This window comes from Oryctolagus cuniculus, chromosome 9, assembly GCF_964237555.1.
Source record: "Oryctolagus cuniculus chromosome 9, mOryCun1.1, whole genome shotgun sequence".
Classification (NCBI taxonomy): domain Eukaryota; kingdom Metazoa; phylum Chordata; class Mammalia; order Lagomorpha; family Leporidae; genus Oryctolagus; species Oryctolagus cuniculus.
Genome location: NC_091440.1, coordinates 85,714,393 through 85,733,486, shown reverse-complemented (window position 1 = coordinate 85,733,486; position 19,094 = coordinate 85,714,393). Strand labels below are relative to the sequence as shown.

Genomic DNA, 19,094 nt, shown 5'->3' with positions numbered 1-19,094 from the left:
GAGAGAGAGAGAGAGAGAGAGAGAGAGATGTCTTCCATCTTCTGGTTCACTCCCCAAATGGCCACAATGGCCAGAGCTGAGCTTATCCAAAGCCAGGATCCAGGAGGTTCTTCCAGGTCTCCCATGCGGGTACAGGGGCCCAAGGACTTAGGCCATCTTCCACTGCTTTACCAGGCCATAGCAGAGAGCTGGACTGGAAGAGGAGCAGCCGTGTCTCAAACTGGCACTCATATGGGATACCAGCACCGCAGGCGGCAGCTTTACTTGCTATGCCATGGGGCTGGTCCCCTCCATGAGCTTTTTAAGGACTACTGATACAGCCTCCTGTACTATTCCATCCTTCAGATGTGCTAATTGTAAATAAACTCAAACTGTATTCCCCATGTAGTAATTAGGAAGTGATGCATCTGGGGTGTTTATTAACTTTATATATATATATATACACACACACACACACACACACACATAACTGTAGGCTTCTATAATTTCATCTTGAATGATGCTGGGGAGGGGGTGGCAGGAGGGGAGTGGGGAAGGCTTTAAGAGGAATGAAATTACAGTTTCAATTTGGATTGGATTGCATTTTTTTAATACCAGCGAATCAGACTGTTTATTAACACCCAAAAGTGCCAGGAAAAGCTATCAAATCTGCCCTAGATTCTTCCCGAGAAGGGAGATCAGATAGAACCGTTTAAAAAAAGGCAGTGGTGTGGAGAAAAAAAAAGGTGCTATTTCATGGTTTCCCTTGACCAAGCAGTACAGTTTGTTAAAAAAAGATTGAACTAGTATAAAATATTGCTTCAAGTTTTAAAATAGCCACTCCCTAAAAGACTGTAAACCAAGCTAAACGGAGCCAGGACCAACACCATCCGTTCATCTTCATCATGGCAAATCCTCATCAACTTGGTCTCACTTCCTCCCCTGGGGGCGTCTCCCCGCGCCCCCTCCCCGCTGGCCAGAGCTGGAGCCGGACGCCCTCGCGCGCGCGTAAGCGCGGGGCGGCCGGCAGAGGGCGCTGCGGCTCCCCGGCGGCGGGGCTGCGGCCGGCGGCTCCGGGCGAGGGGCGCGGGCCGGGAGGAGGCGCCCGGGGCTCGGCGTGTGCGTCTCCGGGCGGCCGGGAGGGGGTGCGCGCCTCTGCCGCCCCGTGCCACCCCTCCAGCGCGGGCCTCTCGCGCCCGGCCGCTGTCACCGCGCCGGCACCTCGCGGGCGAGGCTCGCGGGCTGCGCTGCGCGCTCGGAGGCCCCGCAGCTTCTCTTTGTCCGGGCGAGGCGGCCGGAGGAGCGGCCGCTGAGGCGGGGAGCGCCCGGGCGTCGTGCGGGCGGCGCGGGGTTCCTCAGCCGCCCGCCGCCCGCCGCCCGGCTGCGCTCGGAGCGGGAGCGGCGGCCCGGGTGGTGCCTGCGGCGAGGTGAGTGCGGGGACGCGGAGCCGGCGGGGGCGGGCGGGGGCGGCTGGGGCGCCTGCGGGTGCGGGGGCGCCGCCTCTCCCGGCAAGTTTGCCGGCTGTCTTTTGCGGCAATCCGTGGCCGGTCGGCGGAGTCCAGACCTGTCAGTAAATCGGAAACTCCAGCTGGGGCGAGGGAGAAAGAGGAGAAGGACGCGTGTTGGAAACGGGGTGGTCGGGATGGCAGTGTCCCGGAGGGACAGCGGTGGGCTTTCGGACTTGGTTCCGGGCTCTATCCGACCCAGGTGAGCGATTCCCGCCCTGCGCAGGGCGCGGCGGGTGGCTCCGGGCGGCTGGGAGACAGGTGCGCGCGCGGAGCCGGCTGCGGGCTGCGCCACTCTCTCGGCCTCTCCAGCGTCCCAGCGCCGTTCCCTCCCGCCCGCCTGCCTCACCTGCTCCGCGGCTCCCTCGGCATCTCCGCCAGGTGCAGCGCGCTGCGTTTCGGAGGCGCTGCTGGGGTAGTTGGAGCGATTCCTCCCCATCCACCCTCGGCTTTGGATAATTTGGTCTGTGCCTTCGTCTTAATTTAGTACGGATGTGTTATTTCCTTCCAGCGTTCTAATGGGGGAGCAGGGACGCGGCTCGCTACGTCTCCCCCCACCCCCCTGTCTCATTCTGAGCAGAAGGAATCGCAGGCATACAAGTGATGTTACTACCGTTCTATTTTAAATACAAACACGGGAAGAACTCTTGCAGCATACCAGAGGCGCCTGTACTCTGTTATATAAGTGCTTTAAAAAAAATCGCCTCGTATTGGTGAAGTTCCGAGTGGATAGCAAAGCAGCTAAGAGAGTGTGGAGGTGGCAGAACCTGCTCATCTCTGCTGTCGACCAAAACTTTGCTTCACGGTAAACGCTGGGCTTTTCAGATGCCACGCAGGAAAAAAACCTCGGAAACCTCACTGGGTAGAATTGCAAAGCGTTTAAGAAAACAGATTTTGTCAGCTCTGTGCTGGACATCGGTGAGCACTGTGTGACCACTTACGGGGGTCTGGGGAGGTCACAGGTATCCGTTAACGACTTTCACTTATTGAATGGTTTTATTTTGATCTCTGATGGAAACCTAGTAATTGTTGAGTTGCCAGTTATCAAAGGCGTCCCAGACACGAAACAGAACCCCCACCCACGCGCATTCATGGTTATTTATTTATTTTTGGGTGAGGAGAAGAGGAAAGAAGAAAAGGATCAGAGGTACTGTGTTAAGGGCCCCTTAGTCCGCACCCCCCCACACCTGCTGTAATTGGTTTGGGGAGATACCCTGGCGTCTGCATTGTTAGTGGTGATTCTGATCCCTAGCCAGAGATGGGACCCATTGGAAAGCATTCTGTGAGTTTGCTGCTTTGTAACTTAAGCCATTCTCTGGTGGTTTAATAAGGTAGGTCAAAAATACATGGGGTTAGAAATACCGGAAGAGAATGACAATAGGAGATTTTTCCAGGAATTCCAGTCCCTGCTGAGACTGGTTGATATCTATCAGGGACCCATCGCTCTGCCTCCTGTGCTGAGCTGGGTGCTAAGTGGTACCCTGGCTCGTGCAGAGGTGGAAGTGAAAGTTGAGTTACTACACAAATTATGCTTTTATGTTTATGTGAGAAAGGAACCACATCTTATTAAGGGTTATTCTCATTCAGGCTTCTCCCCCTCAAATCAAAAACTTATGTTGATATAGATGAGTAAATTCCATGCAGAAAGCTTTTTATGATATTTCAGGTCTGAAATCAACCTGACTGCTGAATCAGTGCTTCTTTCTGCCTTATGTAACTCCCAGGATCCACATCGGAGAACAGCTCTCGTGGGTGGTTTATGAAGGCTTATATAAGAGCTACGACTGTGCTTTTGGTTCTCTCTTAAACTCCCTGTTTGGGCTGTTACATAATTGACTGGGAACTAGGCTGGTAAAGCCCGAATCGGGGGAGGATGCACAAGCCCCGTTCTGCACATGCACTTTTATAATGAATTGCTGCTGCTGAATTAGAGGGAACAGCAGGGATGGTGGTTTGTGAAAGGGAGATAAGAATAGCATCTCGGGGATTGATGTAATAGAGGACTGTTATGTTGAGCGATTTTCTGGAGGTTTGCATGCTGTGGTGGAACCTCTGGTCTGTTGTCTCTCTCAGCAGAGGCGGATTGCCGGGGAGGCTGATGACTCTTAAGCTCCAGGCTTCTTCAGAGCCCCTGGGAGGGGCCCTAGCACTGTGTTTGCAGGGTCACACCTGAGTTTGCAATTGTAAGTTTGGGTTGTTTTTAAACAGATAGGATGCTCTTTCTACCCTTACACACACACACCACCACTATATAAACCCTAAGATTGCACAAACCTGACTCTGCCTCCAGCTGCAGGTTGTGTCCAACTGTTAGCTCATAAAAGTGCCTATTCTTATTTTCCTTCTTGTCATCCTATGCAATGATACAATAAAAGCAATCTGGCCAGTATTGTAGCTGACTTGCTGCAAAAATGCACATTGCTAGAACATAGGTCTATGGGGAGCTATTGAAATCAGGTGGTTGGGGCCGGCTCCGTGGCTCACTTTGTTAATCCTCTGCCTGTGGCGCTGGCATCCCATATGGGCACCCGGTTGCTCCTCTTCCAGTCCAACTCTCTGCTGTGGCCTGGGAGGGCAGTGGAGAATGGCCCAAGTTCTTGGGCCCCTGCACCCGCATGGGAGACCAGGAAGAAGCACCTGGCTCCTGGCTTCGGATTGGCATAGCTCTGACTGTAGTGGCCATTTGGGGGGTGAACCAATGAAAGGAAGACCTTTCTCTTTGTCTCTCTCTCTCTCTCTCTCTCTCTCTCTCTGTCTAATTCTGTCTGTCAAATAAAAAAAAAAAAAGAAATTAGGTGGTTACCTAGAGAGCCAGCTCTTAGCCTCGCCATGTCACAGGAGGCAGACTTTTCTGGATCTGAGTGTGGCCAGAGGTAGAGAAAAGCAGATATGGCCGCTAGACGGGAGCAGAAGGGTTACAGCTCTTCCTTGTCCCAGAAGCAGCCTGCTAAGGGGAAAAGCAATGAGAAATCAACTACTAAATTAATAAAAAGTTAATTGGAACAGATAGCATCAGCTCTATAGGAGATAGTCTTGTGAGCTCTGTGGGGTCAGACTCTGGTAGGAAATTTAAACAGCATGCAGACAAACGAAGATCTGGAAAATCTCTTGCATTTGTTTTCAATGCAGGTCAAGGAGGAATAAAGAATTTTGGCTTGACCCCATGGGCAATTTTTAAATTATTTAAAGTTGATTTATTTGAGAGAAAGAGAGAGCCCCTCATCTACTGATGCACTCCCCAAAGGCCCACAATGGCCAGGACTGGGCCAGGTCAAAGCTGGGGACTGGGAGGTCCATCCAGGTCTCCCACAAGAGTGGCAGGAACCCAACCACTTGAGCCATCAGCTGCTGCTTCCCAGGGTTGCACATGAGCAGGAAACCAGAATCAGGAATGAACTTAGGACTCAAACCCAGGCATCCTAACCAGGATCTTAACTGCTATGCCAAATGCTCACCCCAGCTACCTCTGTTAAGCAGTTTTTATGAGCACATAGGGGGCTTGTTGAAAAGAGTTGAGGAATTTCCCTGAGATAATTTCTAGTTCTTGTTTCCTTCAGATCATAGTGTGTTCCTTCCCACTAGCCCATGTACTGCATCCAACCATCCATCCATCCAGCCTTCTTTCCATCTGTCATCCATCCATCCATCCTCCATCCATCCATTTATTCATCATTCATTCATTCTTTCACCATCACCTGTCATCCGTCATCCATCATCCATCAACTCTATTCATCTGCACATTCATCCATCCTCCACCCACGAAGACTCTTTCCTTAACCAAGTTTTAGTCACACTCTTCTGAGCCCTACTCGTTAAGCCTGGTCTATAAGAAGTGTAGCTTTCAGCACAAATGTTTTGTGTCCCCCACTTACCTGAACTTGAAGACAGTCTTACATGACCTCTAGCTGCCCGAAGTCTTGGTCCTCCTTAGACCCATTTGCCCAGAGTTCCCCAAGACTTCCCTCAAAGAATTGAGCTCTTGTTCCAGCCAAAGCCTGGCAAAGGCTCTCACCTTTCCCTTAGTATTAGAGCATTTATTCAAAACAAAGCAGCGACTTAGGATGAAAAACCCTCCCTTTGTCCCTCTGAGAGGCACTGGTGTCTACCACCCAGGAGTGCCTTCTCAGGGGAACCCAGAACCATTCCTTTGCAGTGGGATGTCAGGAAGGACAGAGCTCCTCATCTCTCCCCCCTGGAAGAGGAGGGGACCTCACCTTGATGGGTGCCAGTGAGCAGACACAGGTGGCCTAATCCTGCAGACGTTGGCCACCTCCTTTAGCCTGCCTTCTGTAATTTTCTGCTTCCCTGACCCTGCCAGAGCCCTGCTCATGCGGGCTCCTTCTCCCTTTGTACACCCAGCCTGCTCCACTGCTCCACAGGAGTCGGAGTTGAGCTCAATTCTGTCCTGAAGCAGTACTGTCCTTACTACCTTTAACTAATATCCAGCTTTTTCTTTTCTTTTTTTTTTTTTTTTAACACCATCCAACAAATACTTTTGAGTATCTCTGGGTGCCAGGCACTGCTGTAGGCATTAGGTATGGAGCAGTCAGCAACACAGGAAAAAAAAAAAAACAACCAAAACCCAAAACTGTACTTTTGAAGAACTTAGAACTTACAGTGTGGTGAGAGGAATCAGATGAGCTTAATTAAAGCAGCTAATATTGTTGCCAAATTGGAAATCAAGTACTTGTCACAAGAGAAGCCGATGACTCAGAGGAAGAGGATGTGGGAAAAAAAGGGAGACGGCTTATTTAGGATGCCAGCAACTGCGGAGGTGGCAGGCTAGCGCCTTAGCATCCTCTGCACCAAAGGGAAGCTGGTCAGGGGTTTCCATAGGGAAACCCATTGCAAGCGGAGTCCTCATCTTGTGCCCAGGTTGTCGGCACCAGGGCTTCAGGAAAATGCAAACGAAAGCGTTCATCAAAGAGGGGGTAGGAGGTCCTAGGTTAGACCTCGGTCACTGGGGTCCTTTTATTCTCAAAATAGTGTCCTGTTAGGATCTGTTACAAGAGGCCAGGTGGGTTAGTACTAGGAAGGAAAGTAAAACAGAGATGGGGAGAAGGGCCAGGAATTGGTGTTTCAAGTAGGGTGGTCAGGAAGGGCCCACTGAACGGTGCTGCCGAGCCTGTAGCGTGAGGCCCGTGGGTGTGGTTCACCAGGGAGCAGAGTGTGCAGGCCCTTCAGTGAGGACACGGCTGGCACACAGGGAGCCAGTGCTCCAAGCACTCATGCCAGCAGTGGTGTTTACTTAGGACCGCAGCCCCTACCCAACCCCCTTTCACAGCCACCTGAGGCTGGGTCAGCCAACGCTGGTGTTGCTCTGGGGGCCTTAGGTGGCGTGGAGACCCCAGCAGGAGTGGGGAGGGAAGCTGTGCCTTCACCAATGGCTCCTTTAGGCTTGGCTGTGGGAAGGGGGTCTGCGGGCAGGTTTCCTTTCAGCCTCCATTCCCTCTAGGAACATCCAGACCCATGGCGGAGAGGGATGCAGAAGGGGTGCCACTGGTGGGAACCACGCTGCTCTCCTGGGTATGTCTAAATGGCAGGAGCCTTCACCATCTTCCGATGTGGAGCTTAGCCAGGGAGAGCCCGGGGCCCAGAGGCAGCTCTGGTTATCCAGGGGACGTGGGAGGGAGTCGCTCAGGGGCTGACTTCTGGGTGTCCAGAGGGTGCCGTGCCTCTGATGCTTGGACCACGCTCACACACACAGGCTGCAGCAGGCTGCGTGGATCCCTCGGGGGAGGTGAGGAGGAGGCCCCTGGAGCTGCTTCCAGGAGCTCTCTGCTGGGTTTTAGTTACAGCCATGCTGGAGGCGTGGAGGTCATGGGAGCGGACAGAAAAGGGGGAAGCTGTTTACTTCTTTATTTTTTGTTTCTTTTCTTTTCTTTTTTAAAAAAGGACATTTATTTGAAAGAGAGAAGGAGAGGCAGAGGGAGACACACACACACACACACACACACACACACCACACAGATCTTTCATTTGATGACTCACTCTCTGACTGGCCCCAAAGGCCAGGGCTGGGCCAGGCCGAAGCCAGGAGGAAGGACCCAGGAGCTTCACCGGGGACTCCCACGTGGGTGCAGGGCCCCAAGAACTTGGGCCATCCTCCGTTGCTTTCCTAGGTGCATTAGCAGGGAGCTGGACTGGAAGTGGAGCAGTCAGGGCCCATATAGCTTTACCATATGGTGGTGGCTTTACCTGCTATGGCACAGCGCTGGCCCCAGAAACTTTTTAAAAGATTTATTTATTTATTTAAAGGTCAGTTACACAAGACAGGGAGAGACAGAGAAAGAACTCTTCCATCTGCTGATTTACTCTCCAGGTGGCCACAACAGCCAGGAGCCAGGAGCTTCATCCCAGTCTCCCACATAGGTGGCAGGGGCCTAAATACTTGGGCCATCTTCCACTGTTTTTTCCAAGGCCATTAGTGGGGAGCTGGATTAGAAGTGGAGCAACCAGGACACAAACTGGCACCCATATGCTTTACCCGCTACATGGCCATGCTGGCCCCAAGAGAGACTTTTTAAAAGAAGATTGATTGTCATCTCTCAGGCAAGTGCACTTCCCTTGACCCAGAGAGGCTGGGCTGTGTGACCCCTGGAGATATTCTTTGTTAGTCTGGCCACCCTGTGTGTGCCCACAGACCACTGCATCAATAGGTTTAGTTCCCATACAGAAACAAAGCAGTGTGCACACACATTGGGCATACAGTCGTAGTAGGTAGGTAGCAGTGTGTGTGATTAGGGCCAAACCGATATTAATAGGGCAGATTGATACTGACTCAGGGAATTCTGACTCACCCGCAGAAATGAAAAGCTAGCCTGGTGCGTTAGTGTCTGTGAAGACTAATAAGGCAAATAAATTTGTCCAGAAAACAGGCTAATGTTGATAGAGTGATTTTAAATGCATTTCAGAGGCGCAGTGGATAAAGCATGGAATATAATGCTGTGGATTATAAGATGTGAGATAAAACAGGAGAAGCAAATAACGAACCACTTAATAGGGAAGTTAAATTTCCATACTTCACCAGGCTGCCGGTGCCAAATATGTATCTGAAAACCCAATATATGAACACTGTCTGCCCAGTGACAGTATGGGAGAAGTAATGGCAAGCCATCCAGAATTAATTGTCTTTGTACGAAGTTGTTTGGAATTACTCACAGTAGATTCCTGAGACAGGCGGTCTTTCTCTGCAAACAAATACTTGTCTTCTCAGGTTGTCAGTGTTGGCATGGATTAATCCAAACAGATTCTGTTTCTGATTTTTATATTATGATCAGCTTATTTTGTAAGGCAGTCGATTTGAGAATCATGCAGTAGAATGATTTTGGTTGAAGTTGGTATTTCTAAGCCTGATGCATTTCTATTAGTGTTACATGGTATCTTAGGAAGTGTTTTTTTATGGTGAACATGCTAAACATCACATTTACTATCCCAAAGAAATTAAATATCTAAAGCATCCTCAGAAATTAAATATCTAAAGCATCCTCCTAAAGAAATTCACATTTATTGTTTTATTTATTTATTTTTGACAGGCAGAGTTAGACAGTATGAGAGAGACAGAGAGAAAGGTCTTCCTTTTTCCATTGGTTCACCCCCCAAGTGGCCGCTGTGGCCAGCACGTTGCGGCCGGCGTGCTGCGCTGATCTGAAGCCAGGAGCCAGGTGCTTCCTCCTGGTCTTCCATGCGGGTGCAGGGCCCAAGGACCTGGGCCATCCTCCACTACACTCCTGGGCTACAGCAGAGAGCCAGACTGGAAGAGGAGCAACTGAGACAAAATCCGGCCCCCCAACCGGGGACTAGAACCCTGGGGTGCCGGCGCCGCAGGTGGAGGATTAGCCTAGTGAGCCGTGGCACCGGCACATTTATTGGTTTAATTGGAAGCTAGTGTAGATTTATATGGACTGTGCTAATTTGCCTCTGTCAGATTTATGGTGATTCTAATGTAAGTTCATTGCTGTCTACCCCTAAACTTCACATTGAACGTTTTCTGCTGGATTGGAGGACTGCAGTTTTGGCTGTAGCTCAAGATATTGCAATGGCAGATAAATGTGGGTAAAAACTAGTATCTCAGTTTAGGTCATTAAAAATGATAAAAGGGTAAATGTGGTATAAAAATCACCCTTGCCTGCAGTCAGCACTAAAAACAGAGGCTGGTCAGGCACTTGCCTCTGATGCAGACTTTACGGAGTATGGCATTGTGTGCAAATAGGAACAGAGTTTATTTGGCAGTGAGGGAATAAATATACATTCATGTGCTGGTGTGGGCTGCTGAAAACACAAATCCCCAACACAGGTGGGCCAGAGGATTGCCTGTAAATGAGAGGAGAAAAACAAAATGATAGCTGTAATTGGGAAGGTCTGCCCAAGAGCGGGAGAGCGGGAGAGGTCAGTGTGAGACCAGTCTGCAGTGGAAGGAGCATGAATGAGAGCAGTCTGTCGAGTGCTTTCCACAGTGAAAAAGAGAAAAGCAAGAGCAGTGCTTCTGAGCAGGGTCCACGGCAGAAAGAGAGCTCTCTCCTGCCTCCCACCTGTTTTATAAGGAAGAGGGTAGAACCCCAATAGGATATACAAATGGATGGGGTCTTAGCATGTGCCCAGTCCTGAACTGCAGCAGGTGCATCCTGGAAGGTGGGCGTATCAAATTGACAGTTAAATAGAGGGCTATGTTGCAGGAATACAAGAGGTGCAGCTCACTTAAAACTTGTTTTGTTTTGTAAGATTTGTTTATTTATTTGAAAGTCAGAGTTACAAAGAGGTGGGGGGGAGGGGAGAGAGAGAGAGAGAGAGAGAGAGAGAATCAATCTTCCATCTAGTGGTTCACTTTGCAGATGACCACAATGGCCAGGGCTGGGCCAGGCTGAAGCCAGGAGCCAGGAGCTTCTTCCAGGTCTCCCACATGGGTGCAGGGGCATAAGAACTTGTGCCACCTTCTGCTGCTTTTCCCAAGCCATTAGCAGGGATCTGGATTGGAAATGGGGCAGCTGGGATGTGAAATGGTACCCATATGGGATGCCAGAGTTGCAGGTGGTGGGGTGGCTTTACCCACTAGCCCATAATGTTGGCCCCTTGCCTAAAGTTTAAATAACTAGTTACATCATATAAAAAGTTTGACAACACATACAAATGGAACCCTTCAGCAAAGACTGTGAAACATATTGGTTCAAATCATTTAAATAAATCTTTGTCTTGTTGGCTGACCATTGAAGCTAGACTTCAGCAACTGTACGTAATAAAGAAAATAGACTACATAGTTAGTCCAGGATACAAACCACAGTTGGAATAACAAAGTGACTCACATCAACAGCAACAAATGTTTGGGGGTGGGTCTGATTTCCAGAGTTGTAGTATTATTAAAAATCCAGTTTTCAATACAGTTACAGAACACACACACACACACACACGCAGGAATATATAGATCATACACAGGAAAGAGAAACAATCAGAAGTATCTCTGAGAAAGTCCTGATATTGGAATCATTAGACAAACATTAAAAATAAACTATGTAAATGTGTTCAAAGAGGGAAAGGAAACCTCACTTAAAGAATGAAAGAAAATTATGAAAATAACGTATCACCAAATGAGAATAACAGTAGAGGGGAAATTATAGAAGAGAAATTATGGAGGTAAAAGTAGGATAATTGTAGTGAAAGCATCACTAGAAGGGCTCAGTAGATTTGAATTAGCAGAAGAGAGAATCGGCAAGTTTGAAAGTAGGTCAGTTAAAATTGTACAGTCTGAGGAGTAAAAAGCCACAGGAATAAAGATGAATCAGAGTCCCAGACGTGTGGGGACTACCATGGGTACCAGCATATGCACGGTGGACATTTTCCAAGAGAGAGTGAAAGGGCACAGAAACAATGGTTAGAAATTCCCCCAGTTTTACAACATTACACACTTAAGACACTGAGTGCACTCAAAATAGTATAAACAGAGAGCCCACACCCAGCCACAAGCTGTCAGAAGCCAAAACAAAAAGAGAAAGCAGCAAAGGAGAAGAAAACCGTTTTATGAAGTTATCTTCAATAAGATTAACAGCTGACTTCTCAGAAACCATGGAGTCCAGAAGGTAGTGAGATAATATGTTCAGAGTGACCAAGCAAAGACCAGCAGTCAGGAATCTGGTGTCCAGCAAAACCATCTTTAAAAAAAATTCAAAAAGGTGAGATGTCTCAGAAAACCACGAGAATCAGACCTACCCTTCAGGAACTGTTGAAGTTCCTTTCAAGTTGTAACAGAAGGACACCAGCCAGTAACTCAAATCCACAGGAAGAAGTAAACAATACCAGCGAAAGTAATTAAACAATAAATATAAAGGAGAAGACCCTCTGAGAAAATAACTAAAAATATATATATATCAAGAGAAGCAACAAGGGAATTAAGATGGGATAATGAAAAATACTATTTAACACAAAAGAAGGCAGTAATGGTGGAATATATGAACAAAAAGATGTAAGACAGAAAAAAAGCAGTATGTACCAGTAATTATATTAAGTGTAAATAGACTAAACACTGTTCAAAAGGCAAAGATTGCCAGAATGAATTAAACAAACACTATCCAACCATCTGCTTTTTTTTTTTTTTTTTTTTTTGACAGAGTTAGAGAGAGAGAGACAGAGAGAAAGGTCTTCCTTCCGTTGGTTCACCCCCAAAATGGCCGCTCTGGTCGGAGCTATGCTGATCCTAAGCCAGGAGCCAAGTGCTTCCTCCTGGTTTCCCATATGGGTGCAGGGCCCAAGCACTTGGACCATTCTCCACTGCCTTCCTGGGCCACAGCAGAAAGCTGGACTGGAAGAGGAGCAACTGGGACAGAATCTGGCGCCCGGGGTGCCAGCACCGTAAGTGGAGGACTAGCCAAGTGAGCCATGGCACCGGCCATCAACCATCTTCTTTTTACAACAGTCTTGCTTTATATTTAGGGGCTGAAGTACTTTGAAAGTAAAAGAATAGAATAAGGTGTACCATGCAAACACTAACAAAGAGAGCTGTTGTGGCTATATTGGTATCAGGCAAAGTAAATTTTTAAGTGAACGTTTAGACAAAGGTCATTGTGTGTTGTTAAAGGGATCAGTTAGGAAGTCATCTATAAACATTTGTGCACTTAACAATGGATATCCAAAACACATGGAGCAAAACCTGGTAATTGAGGGAGAAATAGAAAATTCAACAATAATAGTTGGAGATTTCAGTACTCTACCTTCAGTAATGGATTGAAGCTAGGCAGAATATCAGCAAGGAAATAGAAGGCTTGAACACCTCTATAAATATTAGTACAAATAGAAGTAACAGATATCTAAAGAATGCTCCATCTGGGGCCGGCGCTGTGGCGCAGTGGGTTAACGCCCTGGCCTGAAGCGCCAGCATCCCATATGGGCACCGGTTCGAGACCCAACTGCTCCACTTCTGATCGAGCTCTCTGCTATGGCCTGAGAAAGCAGTGGAAGATGGCCCAAGTCCTTGGGCCCCTGCACCCACATGGGAGACCTGGAAGAAGCTTCTGGCTCCTGGCTTCAGATCAGCGCAGCTCCAGCTGTTGCTGCCATTTGGGGAGTGAGCCAACGGTTGGAAGACCTCTCTCTCTCTCTCTGCCTCTCCTTCTCTTTGTGCAGCTCTGATTTTAAATAAATAAATAAATCTTAAAAAAATAAAGCCAAATGATATATGATGGTCAGTTTACTTGGTGTATTGTTATTTTTTTTAAAAAAAGATTTTATCTATCTTTGAAAAGCAGAGTTACAGAGTGAGAGAGGAGGAGGAAGAGAGAGATCACCTATCTGCTGGTTCACTCTACAAATGGCCACAATGGAGCCAGGAACTTCTTCTGGTTCTCCCAAGTGGGTGGCAGGAGCCCAAGAACCTGGACCATTTTCTACTGCTTTCTCATGCACATCAGAGGGAGCTGGCTCCAGAAGTGGAGCAGGTGGGACATGAACCGGTGGCCATATGGGAAGTTGGTATCACAGGTGATGGCTCAACCCACTATGTCATAACACTGACCCTGAAGTGCATTTTTAACTTAACAAAATTTTCAATATATGGTACATTATAGGCACACAGCCCACTGCAAGCCAAGGAGCATCTTTACTGCCTTGGGGTTTATCTGAGGAATATGAGATTGATTTAACCCATGCAAGGCACTCCATACATCATATTAATGGAATACAGTACAAAAACCACGCAATCCTCTCAATAGACATGGAAAAAGCACTTGACAACTGCAGCAGTGTTTTATGGTAAAATGAAAAAAACACAAAACCAGGAAAAGGATGAAGCTTCCTTGATCTGATGAAGGACATCTATGGAAAGCCTGCAGTTAGCATCATGCTTAAATGGAAGACTGTTTTCCTCTCATGATAAAGAACAAGACCAGAGACCTCCTCTTGTCACTCTTGTACACCATAATACTGGGAAGTAAACTGAGCAGAAGGCACTCAGCATCTGTACGGTGACAGCTACAAAATGGAAATTGAAAGAAATGAGAGACTTCCTGAGTTCGTAGCCTTGAAGATTTGTACCTAGAATGAAAAGAGAATGGTGACATCTCAAGTATTTCTTGAAGAAAAATGACCCAATTAAAAATAGGGCAAAGGATTTGAGTTGGATTTTTCTTTTCTTTTCTTTTTTTTTTTTTTTTAAGATTTATGTTATTTATTTGAAAGAGTTACAGAGAGAAGTAGAGCCAGAGAGAGAGAGAGAGGGCTTCCATCTGCTGGTTCACTCTCCAAATGGCTACAACAGCTGGAGCTCAGCTGATCTGAAGCCAGGAACCAGGAGCTTCTTCCGGGTCTCCCACATGGGTGCAGGGTCCCAAGCACTTGGATTGTCATCCCCGGCTTTCCCAGGCCATAGCAGAGAGCTGGATCAGAAGTAGAGCAGCTGGGGCCAGCACCGTGGCACAGTGGGTTAATCCTCTGCCTGCGGTGCCATCATCCCATATGGGCACCGGTTCTAGTCCTGGCTGATCCTCTTCCCATCCAGCTCTCTGCTGTGGCCTGAGAAAGCAGTAGAAGTTGGTCCAAGTCCTTGGGCCCCTGCACCCACATGGGAGACCAGGAGGAAGCTCCTGGCTCCTGGCTTTGGATCAGCGCAGCTCCAGCCGTTGTGGCTACCTGCAGAGTGAACCAATGGACGAAGACCTTTCTTTCTGTATTTCCCTCTCACTGTCTGTAACTCTACCTCTCAAATAAATAAATCTTAAAAAAAATAAGTTGAGCAGCTGGGACTTGAACCGGCACCCACATGGGATGTTGGTGCTGCAGGCTCGGTCTTTAACCCGCTGCACCACAGCACCAGCCCCATTAAGTTGGAATTTTCTAAGAAGATACACAAATGACCAATAAGCATGTGGAAAGGTGATAGCATTCGTCACAAATGTGGTTAATATTAGTCAAAACCACTGTGTGACAGAACTCCACACCCACTAAGGCTAAAAGAAAGATAACAAGTGTTGGTGAAGATGTAGAGACTTGGGGCCTTGATGCGTTGCTGTTGGGATTGTGAAATGGTGCAGCTGCTTTGGGAACTGGGACTTATTCAAATTACACTTAAATTATAGAAATAGAGTTCACGTAAGTCCCAGAAACTCCATTCCCAAGTTATTAGGCAATTTTTGTTACCACAGTGAAGCACCTGAGAAAAATAACTCTATAAAGGGAAAAGCTTTTAGCTTTAGCTCACAGTTTCTGAGGTTCACGTCTAAGACTGAGCAGCCACATATGTTTTGGCTTCTGATGAGGACTGCAATGGCAGAGTGCATGTGGAGGGAGGGTCTCGTGCTGGATGATCCAGGATGCAAGGGGAGTGGCTGGGTCCAACTCAGGCTTCTATTACCAACTCTCTCATGAGAATTCCCTTCCTAGTATGTGCTCCCAAAGACTTGAGGACTTGTACTTCCCAGACAGCACCAATGGAGTAAGTTCCCACACTGTAAGTACCGTTAGCTTAGGACTTTGGAGTTTAAATTCCTGCATGAGTTTGAAAGCCAAATCATGTTCAAATCTTAGTATTAAATATATACCCAAGAGAACTGAAAACTTATATCCGCATAAAGACTTGTGCACAAATGTGTACAGAACAGCCCCAGGTTGGAAATAATCCAAATGTTCAGCTGATGGCTGATTCATGCTAACCACTATGCCGCAATGCCATCACAGAAAAGAACTTTCTTTAGCTGATTCATGGATACATAGAATGTACATATACATAGAATGTGGCATATTCACATAATAGGATACTAGTCAGCCATAAAATATTAAAGTACTAATTCACTTAGCAAAATGGCTGAGTTTTGGAAGCATTTTGTTTGGTTAAAGAAGCCAGACACAGAAGACCACCTAATTTAGGAATCCACTTGTGTGAAATATTCAGAATAGACAAATGCATAGAGACTTCTGGAATTGGATAGTGGCAATGATTGCACAACTTTGTGAATATACTAAAAACTACTGTACTCATTAAAATTGTGAATTTTTATGTGATTTACATATCAATATAATTGTTATTTAAAATAGTATTTGTCTTGAGTGTATCAGTTTTCTGTTGCTATAAGAAAATACCTGAGGCTGGGTACTTTATTATTATTTTTTTTAAAAAGGCTTTATTTATTTACTTGAGAGGTAGAGTTATGGACAATGAGAGGGAGAGACAGAGAGAGGTCTTCCATCTGCTGGTTCACTCCCCAAATGGCTGCAATGGCCAGAGCTGGGCCCATCTGAAGCCAGGAACCTCTTCCAGGTCTTGCATTTGGGTGCAGAGGCCCAAGGACTTGGGCCATCTTCTACTGCTTTCCCAGGCCACAGCAGAGAGCTGGATTGAAAGTGGAGCAGGCAGTACTCAAACTGGCACCCACATGGGATGCTGACACTGCAGTTGGGGGTCCTACCCACTACACTACAGTGCCGGCCCCTATTTATTTACTTTGAAATTCAGAGTTACAGAGAGAAGGGTTGGGGAGAGAGAAAGAGTTCTCTTCCATCTGCTGATTCATTCTGCGATGCTCATGGCTGGGCCAGGTCAAAGCCAAGAGCTTCATCTGGGTCTTTCACATGGGTGACAGCGGCCCAAGCACTTAAGCATCTTCTGCTGCTTTTCCCTTTAGCAGGGAGATGGGTCATAAGTGAAGTAGCCACCACACAAACAGCATGGTTTTAAGCACTATGCCACAATGTCAACCCAGAAAAGAGGTTTCTTTAGCTCACAGTTTTGGAGACAGAAACTCCCAAGATCAGCCACTGAGTCATGGTGGTTACCATCGCAATAGTGGGAAAATGTGTGGGATGATCACCCAGTGAGACAGGAAGCCAGAGAGCAGCTGCGAGTCAGGCTTGCTCTTCTACATCAGTTCACACTGGCAGGAGTAACCAGGATCCCAGGAGCACTACCGTAATCTCTTGCAAGGGGAGAGCCCTGCATCATGTAGCCACCTGCCACTAGGCCTCACCTTGTAAAGGTCCCCTACCCAGCAACACCATCCTGAGAAACATGCCTCCAGCATATGCCCCTCGAGGAACAAGCCCCACCCAAACCATAGCACGGAGGTTCTAGATCCCTGTTAAATGTTCCGTGTCCCCTTGGTTCTGCTCTGCTTCTTGCTACCTCAAAGTCCAGGGAAATCTGTGAATCAGAAGGCAGAAACCTGAGGATTACATGTGGGATGCCGCCAGCTATAGTAGAGGAATCCATGAGTTCAAGGAGTTCTAAGGGCAACATTCTGTGTGCTTTTTTTTTTTTTTTAAAGATTTATTTATTTATTTGAAAGGCAGAGTTACAGAGGGGCAGAGGCAGAGAGAAGAGAGAAGAGAGAGAGAGAGAGATCTTCTGTCCACTGGTTCACTTCCCAAATGGCAGCAATGGCCAGAGCTGAGCTGATCCAAAGCCAGGAGCCAGGAGCTTCTTCTGGTCTTCCACACAGGTGCAGGGTCCCAAGCACTTGGACCGTTTTCTACTGCTTTCCCAGGCCATAGCAGAGAGCTGGATCAGAAGTGGAGCAACCAGGACTCAAATCGTGTCCATATGGGATGTCGGCACTGCAGGCAGTGGCCTTACTCGCTATGCCACAGCGCCAGCCCCTCTGTGTGCCTTTTAATGTAGGGACAAACTCTGAGTGTGCAGCAGGGCCATACAGAGCACCACTGCAGTGCAGCCTTTGCTGCCGTCTCTCTCACTAGGAAAGGCTCAGCTATGCGCAGCATCGTGTCAACAGGTGTATAAATAAGGAAGAGAGAGGCTATGCTTTATAAAGAACTCCTGTTGAATAGAAGTGTAAAGGGAGTTACATATGCAATTTAAAATGTTCTAGTAGTCAAAAAGAAACAGATGGAATTCATCTCTGTTATTCAACCTAATAGATCATTTTACCATGTGGAAATGTTTCACATCGTTCTTTCCCTGCTGAATCTTCAAAGTCGTATATCTTAGAACACAGCTCAGACAAGTTGCATTTCAAGTGCTTCGTAGCTGCGTGTGGCAGGTGGCTACTGTATTGACAGTTTAGCATGATTTCTATACAACTCCCACCAGACACTCAGCACAGTGTACTGATTTTGAGCTGGATCTAGATTCAGATTCCAGCTTTGGCTCTGGCACTACATTTAACTATTCTTAAAACCTTTACTGGCCAGCGCCGTGGTTCACTAGGCTAATCCTCCGCCTTGCGGCGCCGGCACACCGGGTTCTAGTCCCGGTCGGGGCGCCAGATTCTTTCCCGGTTGCCCCTCTTCCAGGCCAGCTCTCTGCTGTGGCCAGGGAGTGCAGTGGAGGATGGCCCAAGTGCTTGGGCCCTGCACCCCATGGGAGACAAGGAGAAGCACCTGGCTCCTGCCTTCGGATCAGCACAGTACACCGACCGTGGTGGCCATTGGAGGGTGAACCAACAGCAAAAGGAAGACCTTTCTCTCTGTCTCTCTCTCTCACTGTCCACTCTGCCTGTCAAAAAAAAAAAAAAAAAAAAAAAAACCTTTACTACATGTTTTCCGAAATCATACAGTGTATTTCTAAAGTGTGACATACATGATGTTTGCTAGGCTAGGTGCAGGAAATGCATTTTTGACTTTCAATATTTTCCACTCACCGTGGGTTTCTCAGGGTATAACTCCATTGTGAGTTCAGGACTGTCTGTGCAGTGTTATTTTAGTGTTCTAGTTATTGTAGGACCCAGTGATGTAAGGACTCTGTTCCACCCGGGTGAGGGCTGGTGGTGGTCAGGAGGGGCTTCCTCAGAAGCTGAGGCTGGAGCTGTCTTTTGGAAGAGGAGGTAAATGAAGGAAGAGACATTGGAGGAGGAGAAAGGAGCAAAAGCAGAGGCAGGGGGCGTGCAGCAGCACTGCTCTGAAACTTGCTTAGTCGTTGGGATGGCCCGGAGCAGGGACGTGAATGCATGTCTGAAAGACTGGTGTTTCTGCTGTCAGTCCAGCATGCAGGGTTCACTCAGCCTGTTCAGAGAGCTCCCTGGGCTGCCCCTGCCTCTTGCTGTGCTCTGTGGAGCCTACTCTAGATGCAGGAGCGTTCCTGCAGGCTGAAGGCTTCTCTGGATGAGGCCAAGCACTGGGTTCTTGGGGAACCCCTGGCTCTTCTGGTGTGGCCTCCTGACAGCATCCACACATGGATGAGGC

At 47.8% G+C, this 19,094-nt stretch overlaps 1 protein-coding gene across 5 annotated transcripts in view; it reads left to right on the top strand.

Annotated features, from left to right (window-relative positions):
- The first annotated feature begins 1,305 nt into the window (after positions 1-1,305).
- The window catches only part of MTUS2 (microtubule associated scaffold protein 2), a 663,674-nt gene continuing 645,885 nt past the window's right edge, over positions 1,306-19,094 (top strand). For 3 of the 5 annotated variants that reach the window (XM_051834132.2, XM_051834128.2, XM_051834131.2), the window contains exon 1: positions 1,306-1,406. The gene's annotated coding sequence lies outside the window, so the exon portion shown is untranslated. Of the gene's footprint in view, positions 1,407-1,530; positions 1,687-2,264; positions 2,403-19,094 lie in introns of those variants that run through there. The other 2 variants (XM_051834130.2, XM_051834129.2) reach the window with 2 other exon arrangements.